The sequence below is a fragment of the Physeter macrocephalus genome, unplaced genomic scaffold, assembly GCF_002837175.3.
Source record: "Physeter macrocephalus isolate SW-GA unplaced genomic scaffold, ASM283717v5 random_305, whole genome shotgun sequence".
NCBI lineage: Eukaryota > Metazoa > Chordata > Mammalia > Artiodactyla > Physeteridae > Physeter > Physeter macrocephalus.
Window position 1 is genome coordinate 57,587 of NW_021145603.1, and position 10,849 is coordinate 68,435.

Below are 10,849 nucleotides of genomic sequence, written 5' to 3' on the forward strand. Positions count from 1 at the left end.
TGGGAGGTCAAGTGACACGTCCGAGGCCATGTAACTCACACGTGGCAGAGCTGGGGTTCAAATCCATGTCCGTTGGGCTTCCTCCCACGCCCCCCGGCAGGCAACTCTGGGGAAGAGGGCGGGGAGTACGTTCACGGAAGAGGCAGCCTTGGTGCTGAGTCTTTTTTTTTTTTTAACATCTTTATTGGAGTATAATTGCTTTACAATGGTGTGTTAGTTTCCGCTGTATAACAAAGTGAATCAGCTATATGTATACATATATCCCCATATCCCCTCCCTTTTGCGTCTCCCTCCCTCCCACCCTCCCTATCCCACCCCTCTAGGTGGTCACAAAGCACCGCGCTGACCTCCCTGTGCTATGCGGCTGCTTCCCACTAGCTATCTATTTTACATTTGGTAGTGTAGATATGTCCATGCTGCTCTCTCACTTCATCCCAGCTTACCCTCCCCATCCCGCCGGGTCCTCAAGTCCATTCTCTACATCTGCATCTTTATTCTCTATTCTCGGCCATAAAAAGAAATGAAATTGAGTTATTTGTAGCGAGGTGGATGGACCTAGAGTCTGTCCTACAGAGTGAAGTAAGTCAGAAAGAGAAAAACAAATACTGTATGCTCACACATATAGATGCAATCTAAGAAAAACTGGTTCTGATGGTGCTGAGTCTTGAGGAGCCGGGCGCCGGCCTGGTGAACTGAGGGAGCAGGCAAAGGCGCCTGCCCGGCGCGGGGGTCCGGGGTGCTTGTCCAGGAGTTTGTGCTTTGTCCCGGGCTGGTGGGCACCAGCAAGGGGCTGCTGTACCTTCTGGAGTTCTGGGCTTTCCTTGGGGTTTTCAGGACTCGTCAGCCCCCTCCCTGCTTCGTTGTCCCCCGAACAGACCCACAGATCAGGGCAGGGAAGGTACAAAGGTTCCAGAAACTGCTCTGAGAGTTAATCAGATTTTTTCTGAGTTAGTGCTTTTCTTTTCTTAAAGAGTCCTCCCTCAATTGTATAAACTTCAGGCCCCACAAATACCTGGACGTGGTCCTGGCTGAGCCCATAGAGTAAACTGTGAATGCTCTTCCTCTCCTGGGCAACTTTTGTTTTCTCTGGAGTTCATAATTAGCTTAAAAAATACTTTATTTTTAAGAGCAATTTTAGACTCTCAGCAAAATGGAGTAGAAAGTACAGAGGGTTCCCATATACCCCCGAGCCCCCCGACCCCAACACACGGCCTCCCCCATCATCAACATCCCCCGGCAGAGGGGTACACTTGTAACTACTGATGAACACACACTGACACATCATTATCACCCAAAGTCCATAGTTTACATGAGGGTTCACTCTTGGTGGTGTACATTCTCTGGGTCTGGATAAATGTATAAGGACCTGTATCCGGCATTATGGTATCACCCAGAGTAGTTTCACTGCCTAAAATCCTCCGTGCTGTCCATCTTTCCCTCTCCTAACCCCTGGCAACCACTGATCTTTAACTGTTTCCATAGCTTTGCCTTTTTCAGAATGTCATACAGTTAGAATCAGACAGGATGTAGCTTTTTCAGATTGGCTTCTTTCACTTCGAAATATGCATTTAAGGCTCCTCCTTTTATGTCTCCTTGTGGCTTGATAGCTCATTTCTTTTTAGAATAATATTCCATTGTGTGGATGCACCACACCAATGATTACCTTTTTTTTAAAAAAAAAGCTTGTTTGTTTGTTTGCTTAGTTTTCCATGTACTTATCAAATCAACCCCAAAGCTCTGCAGACTATCTAGACCTCTTCTCAGGGCATTCAGGCTCTAATGGCTCTTCTGGAGCCTTCTGACCTGTGCCACCTGGATCCACAGCTGTCATCCCGGAATCTCCCTTCACATTAATCTTGGGAATTCTCTTCACAGCTCTACTGTTCTTTCATTCATTCGACGAGTAGGAGTTGAGAGCTTACTGTATGCCTGGTGTTGTTTCGGGGACTAGGATACAGCAATGAATAAAATGAACCAGAAAGTTTCTTCCTGCTCGGAACTTGACTTCAAATGGGGAAGATAGACAACAAGTAAGAAAAATATGTGAGATGTTCATTCCAGGCATATGCAAGGCTGCTTCAATATTAAAAAATCTATCAATGTTGGGACTTCCCTGGTGGTCCAGTGGGTAAGACTCCGCCCTCCCAATGCAGGGGGCCCGGTTTCGATCCCTGGTCGGGGAACTAGATCCCGCATGCATGCTGCAACTAAGAGCTCACATGCCGCAACTAAGAAGTCCGCATGCTGCAACAAAGATCCCGCGTGTCGCAACTCAGACCTGGAGCAGCCAAAATAAATAACTAAATAAATATTTTTTAAAAAATCTATCAATGTAACCTACCATATTAACAGGCTAAAGAAGTAAAATCAAATGATCACATCAATCAATGCAGAGAAAGCATCTGACAAAATTCAACACCCATTCATGATAAGAACTCTCAGAAAAATTGGAATAGAGGGAACTTCCTCAACTTGATAAAGGGCATCTACAGAACACCTTGAGCTAACACTACACTTAACTGTGAAAAACTGAATGCTTTTCCCCTAAGATCCAGAAAAAGGCAAAAATGTCCTCTCTCGTTACTCTTATTCAACACATTGCTGGAAGTTCTAGCCAGAGCAACAAGGCAAAAAAAGGAAAGAAAAGACATAGAAATCGTAAAGAAGAAATAAAAGTATCCTTATTTGAAGATGACATGACTGTCTACACAGAGAATCGTAAAAAAAAAAAGCCCCACAAACAAACAAACCTCCTAGAACTAATAAGTGAGTTCTGCAAGGCCACAGATTATAAAAGGACACAAAAATCAATAGCATTTCTATGTACTAGCAATGAGCATGTGGACACTGAAATTTAAAAAACAATACCATTTACAATTACTCAAAAGATGGAAATATTTAGTGTAAATATAACATGTGCAGGATTTATATGCTGAAACTACCCAATGATGATGAAAGAAATCAAAGAAAACCGAAATAATGGAGAGACATAGCATGTTGATGGTTTGGAAGATTCTACATAGTAAAGACATCAATTCTCTCAAATTGATACTCAGGTTAACTCAATTCCTATCAAAATCCCAGCAAGAGTTTTTGTAGATAAAGAGAAGATTAATTTAAAATTTATATAAAAAGGCAAAGGAACTAGAGTACCTAACACATTTTTGAAAAAGAAGAATAAAGTGGAAGAATCACTCTCCCCCATGTTGAGGCTTATTCTATAGCTACAGTAATCAACACAATGTGATATTGGCAGAGGGATAGATACGTAGATCAACAGAACAGAACAGAGAACCCAGAAATAAACTCACACAAATATGCTCAACTGATTTTTGACAGAAGTGCAAAAGCAATTCAATGGAGAAAAGATAACCTTTCACCAAATGGTGTGGGAACAACTGGACATCCAAAGACACAAAAATGAACTCCACTTAACTCTCACACCTTACACAACATTAACTCAAAATGGATCACAGATTTAAATGGAAAAGATAAAACTATAAAACCCTTAGAAAAAATATCAGAGAAAATCTTTGGGATCTAGGGCAAGGTGAAGAGTTCTTTGACTTGACACCAAATGCACCATCCATAAAAGGAAAAACTGATAAATATTTTTAAAAATTGCTCTTGAATGACTCTGCGAAGAAGATAACAATAAAAGCTAAAGGATAGGAGAAAATATGTATAAAACACATATCAGACAAATGACTAGTATTTAGACTATACAAAGAATGCTTAAAACTCAGAGGTAAAAAAACCCCAGACAATCCAATCAGAAAATGAGCAAAAGACATGAACAGACACTTCACCAAAGAGGACATAAGGGTGGTAAATAAGCCCATGGAAGGCTGTTTACTACCTCTAACCATTAGACTACACAACTATCAGAATGGCTAAAATAGAAACTAGTGACAATACCTAATGCTAGTGAAGATGTAGAAAAACTGAACAACTCACCCATACATTACTGGTGGGAATGCAAACTGGTCCTCTGGAACACAGTTTGGCATTTTCTTATAAAACTAAACACTCACTTAACACAGTAATTGCACTCTTGGGCATTTGCCCCAGAGAAATGAAAACTTATGTTCACCCCAAAACCTGCCTATGAATGTTCATAGCAGCTTTATTCATAATAGCCCCAACCTGGAAGCCACCCAAGTGTCCTTTGGTGGGTGAATGGTGGGTTAAACAAACTTGCATATCCATACCATGGGCTCCCACTAAGCAATGAAAAGGAATAAGCTATCGATACATACAGCTACACAGGTGACACTCAAAATAAGTATGCTGAGTGAAGAAAAAAGCTAGTTTCAAAAGGTTACATACTGTGTGATTCCATTTATATAACATTCTTGAAATGACAAAATTGTAGAGATGGAGAACAGATTAGTGGTTGCCAGGTGTTAAGGAGGGAGTGGGGATGGAAGGGAAGTGGGTGTGGCTATAAAGGGCAACTTGAGTAATTCTGTGGTGATGGGAATGGTCCTGTCTTCACTGCTATGCGAAGTTGGTAATGGCTCCCAGAGGTAGGTCCAAACCTAGGGCCCAGAACCTGTAAATGCTGCCTTCTTTGGAGAAAAGGTCTTTGCAGATGTAATTAAATTAAGGATCTTGAGATCAGGAGATTATCCTGGATTATCCGTGTGGGCTTCAAATGTCATTACAAGTGTCCTTATAAGAGAGAGGCAGGAGATTACACATGCGTGGGCACACGTGCACAGGAGAAGGTGATGGGAAGACAGAGGAGAGGAAGGTGCAGTGGGCCAGCCACCTGAAGCTGGAAAAAGCAAGGAGCAGATTCTCTCCTAGAGCCCCCGGAAGGGGAGACAGCGCTGCCTACACCTTGGTTTGGGACTTCTCGCCTGCAGAATTGTGAGAGAAGAAATTTCTATTGCTTTAAGTCACCTAGTTGGTGGTAATTTTTACAGTAGCCACAGATAGCCAACATATTCACTGTATATTATACGATAGTTTTGCAAGAGGTCACCATTGGGAAAAACTGAAGGATAAACAGGGCCTCTCTGTATTGTTTCTTACAACTGTATGTGAATTGACAATTATCCCCAAATAAAAAGTTTCACTTATGAAAACTAGGGAAGGGAGATGAAAAGTTCGCTACGGGAGCGGGGTCAGGAGAGAACACCAAGTGCAGAGGCCCTGGGTTTATGGGCCTGTGTATTAAAGGAACCTGGGTGTAGCTGGAAGCTCTGAGGTCAGAGAGATAATAGGCTCTGTGTGCACGGGGGTGGGGAGGAGGGACCACGCAGGGCCCTGTAGGCTATTTTGAGAGCCTTGCCTTTTACTGTGAATGAGATGGGAAAATGTTGGAGGGTTTGAACAGGACAGACATGATCTGACTTACGTGGAACTGGACCAATACGCTGCCATGCTGAGCAGTCAGGGTAGGGGGCAAGGCAAGAGCAAGGAGGCCAGACGGGAGGCTGTCCAGTTGCTCAGGTGATACAGAGACCGGATTTGAATCAAAGGTAGTAATAGAGATGGTGAGAAATAGTTGCATTCTGAGTATATTTGGAAAGCAGAGCCCCTGGGATTTGCTCTCAGGTTGACCCTGGGTGTGGCAGTCCTGCAGGTTACAAGGACTGAGCCCGGGCCCCCCTCCACCCCCCAGAGGACGGAGCTGCCGTGCACTCACGGCACGGAGTGTGTGCCAGGAGGAGCGTGTTTGAGAAGAGGTCGGGGCTCCATTCTGCACGTGATGCATTTGAGATGCTTGCTAGACATTCAAGAAGAGATGTCCAGTTGGCACTTGGATGTAGGCATCGGGCGTTTAGGCTGGAAATGTACACGTAGCAGTCAATGTTTAGAAAGTATTAATGCCACAAGACTGGATGAGGGTCCCAAGAGAATGAACAGGGTTAGGGAAGAGGTCCAAAGCCTGAGCCTTGGGGCAGTCCAGTGTTAAGGGATCAGATAACAGGAGAAACCAAGAAAGGATGAGGAGAAGGGTCCGTCACAAATTAGGAGGAAAACCAGAAGAATGTAGCATCCTGGAAGGCAGTTTGAGGACGCATTCTAGGGAGAAGGCAGTGGTCACTGTGACAAATTTTGCCGATTGTCACTGAAGCCGAAGACTGAGCAGCGGCCACAGGCTATAGCCCTGAGGAGGCCGTTGGTGAACGGGATAGCAACAGCCTTGGTGGGTCCATGGGGCAAAGGGAAGAAGAGGAATTACAGACACAAGTACCCTTCAGAGAAGTTTTGCAGCAAAGCAATAGCTGGAGGGAGAAATGGGGTAGAAAAGCTTTCTTTAAATTGGGAGAATTAAGAGCATGTTCGTAGCTGAAGAGAAAGAGCCAGTGGAGGGACAAATGAACGATGCTGGGAGGGAGGGAACGATTTCCAGAACAATGTGCTTGTGTAGGTAAGACGGGAGAGCGCGGGTCATTCATCTACGGCAGCAGTTTTCAACCTTGGATGGACGTTAAATCATCTGGGAGCATTTCAAGATCTCCAGCCCAGGCCACACCCCTAACCCATTAACTCGGGGTCTCTGGGATGACTTAGCAGAGCACAGGCAGGAGGGGAGAGTTTGGGGGCACAGAGGCAGGTGGGTGGGCAGAGTGATTGGGGGACTGCTGCTGCTTCCTTTGTAAAACGGGAGCAAACTCACTACTGAGTGTGAGGACGGAGGAGGAGACTTTGGAGGCTTGAGGAGTGGAGAAGCTTTGGGTGATGATTTGGGCGTGGGAAGACTGCAGTCATGTTAATGACGAGGTCTAGGGTAAGACTGTGGAAGCAAGTGGCTGAGGGAGGGTGGAGATCAGGATCAGAGCCGGAGAGGAGTTTAAGAAACGGAGAGGCCAAGATTCTGGAAGTATCCTCTATGTGGATAGTCCACTTATCAGGAATTAAGATGGGAGCAATGGTGGAGAGAGTGACAGCGAGCTAGAAGGATTCTCTCTGGACCCCAGACAGTGTAGGTGTGGAGCTGGGGGAGGGGCAGCTCTTCCATCACCCTCGCCTTGCTAGTTAGGCTTCAGCAAAATTGAACTTCCTAAAGATCCTAGATATTGTGTTGGAATTCCTGTTTCTTGTAACCCATATCACCTTCTTTCTTTAATTCCTTGTTTGGATGGTAGTTCTTCAGAAGGTACTATTATCATTATTATTATTATTATTATTGCTAAGACTATTGCAGTAGTCCCCTTACTGGCGTTCCTGCTTGTAGTCTTGTTTCATTCCACTTGTTCACTGACAAACCCCACGTCTTCACATTTCCTCCAGAGTAACTTTTTGAACCACCACATCTGACCTGGTCACTTCCTTGTTTAAAACCCTGCAGTCACTCTCTGTCCCTAACAACGCTATCACTTGCTGTGCCAGGCACTGCTTTAAGTGTTTCACATGCCTTCTGTAATCTAATCCTCACAGGCACTCCAAAGGTGTGTCCTATCATTATCCTTATTTTATAGGGGACGAAACTGAGGCACAGAGAGGTTAGGTAGCTTGTCCCGTGCGTGTAAAACTGACGTTATCACGGTATACAAAGCCTCTCATAACTGGCCACCCTCTCTGTACAGCTTCCTTTCTTACCATTTCCTCCCACCTTAAACTTTATGCTTCAGTAAAGCTGAATTACTTAAAGGTCCGAAGATCAGTCAAGCTCCCAGCAGGAAGTATACGGCACAGAAAGAAGGTTTAATTGAAGAAAGTTAATGAAGGGCCCCCTTGCGAGATGTGGGCAGGGCTAAAGGAACCAATAATGATGATGTAGCATCCAGACACTAGCATCAGACGGAGACCAAGGGGGCAAGGAGAGGGGATGGCACCGTCAGGGCCACATGGGGTCAAGGCTGTGGAAGAGGGTCTGCACAGCAGGGACTGCAGAGACACGCAGCCACTGTCGAAGCCATGATAAATCCCCTGACCTACCTCTGATGTCCCGCAGCGCTTCCACTGGCCACGTCCAACTAGAAGCCGGAAGGTGAGGGAGTCCGGATGATGCAGTCTGTCAGGGTCAGCCTCCTGGGACACAAAGCAGGCAGGAGAAGGACAGAGAACGGATCAGGAGAGACTTTTTGTCCTTTGCTTAGAGGAATACATCTTGTGGTCCCACCCAGGGGAAACACCAAGTCCCAACAGCCACCGATCACAGTGAGGTGCTGTCAGGCAGTCATAATTCCAATCGGAATAGCGTTAGTGACCGACACTGCTCTGCACAGAAGGTAACAGGAAGAAAGGAAGAAAGAGAAAGCCCACTAGTTGCTGGTCACAAGACCCAAGCTGCTGCTCTTAGCTTCCTTCTTCCACTGCCTCCTCGTCTGTATTTCCCTTGCCTTTTGACAGGGGTGGCCCCATTCTTCATTCCCATAAGATTCAACTTTTTAGCTGTCCTATCTTTCTTGAGTCACCAGTTTCCCACTGGCCATGATTTTTGGACTGAGGAGACTGTGAAGCACTCCAGCAAACCCTCTGGTTCAGATACTGTGCTCCGTGGCCTATTCTGTCCCCGCCATCCAATTTCCCCCGGGGAACTGCGACGGTGAACCCGACCGGTACAGCTGGTTCAGCAGCACGAGAAGCCCCAAAGCGGCCAGTAGCAAACCGGAGCTTCCAATTTAATGGGATCAAGATTGTGTTCGCTGGGGAGAGTGTTCCTTCTGTGCACTGGGACCTCCAAACCTACTGAGCCCAAGGTTATGGGGGAGAAGCAGACGTTCGGTAAGAGGGCTGTTTGACGAAATAGCGCGAGAGGCGTTTCTTCGTCCACCCTAGTCCTTCCGCACACACACCTAATGATTACTTCATGCCTCTCCTCTCTCCTTGAATCTCTCCAGGTTACACTGGAGACCAACTCGCATCTCTGGGGGTACCCTGTCAAAGAACAGGCCCTGTGTATTCTGGCTATGGGGGAAATAGCACCCTATATAGGTGGTATCTCCCGGAGGAGACACCACACCCTCGAGGAGGGGACCTAGCCTTGCAGGGTGCTGGCCTCCAGTGGGTGCCAAAACTGAGCCTTCAGGAGTCCATTCCCCAGTTCATCTAAACAGCTGCAACTGAGTATTTCGGTAACTGTGCACAGACCAGTGAATTCCTTGGGCATGAACTCAGTGCCACACATCTTTTGCTCTATAATGAGTTCCTTGGTTGGAGAGGATGTTGTGTGGGTTACCATGACAACGGATAGGGCATTCTGAAAATCTGGTGCCGGCAGAAGCTCTGCAAGTAGGGAAAGAAAGTCTGTATCTGGAACAGGACTCCCTTCCTAAGGGAACAAATGACTAGCTCCCTCCATGAAGGAACAGTACAGATTATTAGGCTGGTCCGCCATGTAGGGGATTCAGCACTGCTCTTTGTTAGTATTTATCAGTTCGGGACCTCAGGGGGGATGATATGCATACTGGCCCTAGTGAGGAGTACCTAGTGAGAAAGCACCGGGGGGAGGGGCAGAGAGGCTGACAGACATTCACGGGACAGCCTGGTCATTTCATCAGCCTGATGACCAGATCCTCTTCTGCCCCTGACTGGAACTTACACGACACCTTTGTGTCTTCACCTGGTGCTCCTTCTGGGACTTCCGTCCATGGGCCTCTTTCCCAGACTTCCTGGTCTTGACCACTAGAGGCGCCCGACCGGCCAGCCAGTCTGTTGCCCGTTGCTCATTAGTCCGTGTAGATCCGGAGCTCCAGCCACCTCTCCTCCAAAGCAAAGCAGACGACCAGACTGGCCAAAATGGGACCACCGGGAGGCTCTCCCTTCACTCCTGTCTTTCAGGACCACCCCTGAGTGGGACCTGACGCAGTGGCTGCACACCTCCATTTGACGGCAGCTATTGCACAAAGGCCCCTGTGAACGACAGACTGATTCTCCCTCCTCTGTTGCGCAGGCGTCGGGAGCTCCTCATGAAGCTGTAGAGAGAATACGTTTCTGTTGCATACGCCACCAAGTTTGTGGTGGTGCGTTATAGAAGCCACAAGAAACGAAACTACCTTCCTAAGCCTCGGTTTCCTCATCTACGAAACGCGTAGGGGGCCCCTATGGGTGGGGGAAGAGACACTCCCGGGAGGCTGCAGGGGGGACTCCCCAGGGCCCAGCCCACCCCCCCGCCCCCCTCCTCTCCCCTGCACCGCATAGGTGCAGGCCGGCCCCGTGGGCCCCAGTACTACGTGACCCAACTGGCCAGAGCGGATCCAGGTCAGCAGACCGGGGTCCTCGGGATCTACTCGGTGTCTCCCCCGCTGGCGGGGCTGCGACAAGCCTCCTCCCGCTCCCAGGGCCTCCATTTCCGCCACGTGGGCCAGAGGCTGGGAGGGAGCCTGGAAGGAGAGAGTAGCTAAAGCCAAGGGGAGAGAGGAGCTGAGAGCAGAGGAAGGGGTACTGGGCAGGGTGTCCTGTCGGGATGAACAGCACTGAGCAGATCAAGTGAGCCCACCTTGGGGCCACCCTCTAGCTCATCTCACCTGGGAAAGCCCTGCTCATCCGGCCCACAACCTGCCCGGCCCTCGTTGGACTGTGTCTTCTCAAGAACCCCAGCTCGGCCAGAGCAGAGGTGGGCTCTGCCTTCCTCGCTGCAGCTCCCTGGCACCCAGCACACAGCAGGCACTTGTCGAGAGGACGAATGAAAGGGGCCGGCCTAAGATGGGGTCTGGAAGAGGCCAATTTAACGAGAACATCACCAAGGAACACATTGAGTTCAGCATTTAGGATAGTCCCCTCGAAGCTTCAGAGCTATTCTTGGTGCCATCGTTTCCATCACATCGATGAAGATTTGCACCCAGGAAAGGTGAGGTAGCCTGCCCAAGGCCAGCCGGCTTGCCAGGTAGAGCTGGGCCTTGACCCCCCAGCCCGGCTTTGGAGCCCGGAGCAGCCTGCCAGTGGAGAT

At 47.9% G+C, this 10,849-nt stretch overlaps 1 long non-coding RNA gene across 2 annotated transcripts; it reads right to left on the reverse strand.

Annotated features, from left to right (window-relative positions):
* Nucleotides 1-357: 357 nt before the first annotated feature.
* LOC102990170 (uncharacterized) lies at nt 358-10,559 on the reverse strand. 2 transcript variants are annotated; one of them, XR_449176.4, is made up of 4 exons: nt 10,428-10,559; nt 9,503-9,875; nt 7,897-7,989; nt 358-921 (listed from the first exon to the last, which is right to left on the reverse strand). It is a non-coding gene; the product is annotated as an uncharacterized lncRNA (long non-coding RNA). The 2 variants fall into 2 exon arrangements; XR_008616661.1 differs by lacking the exon at nt 358-921 and adding an exon at nt 1,297-2,004.
* Nucleotides 10,560-10,849: the final 290 nt, after the last annotated feature.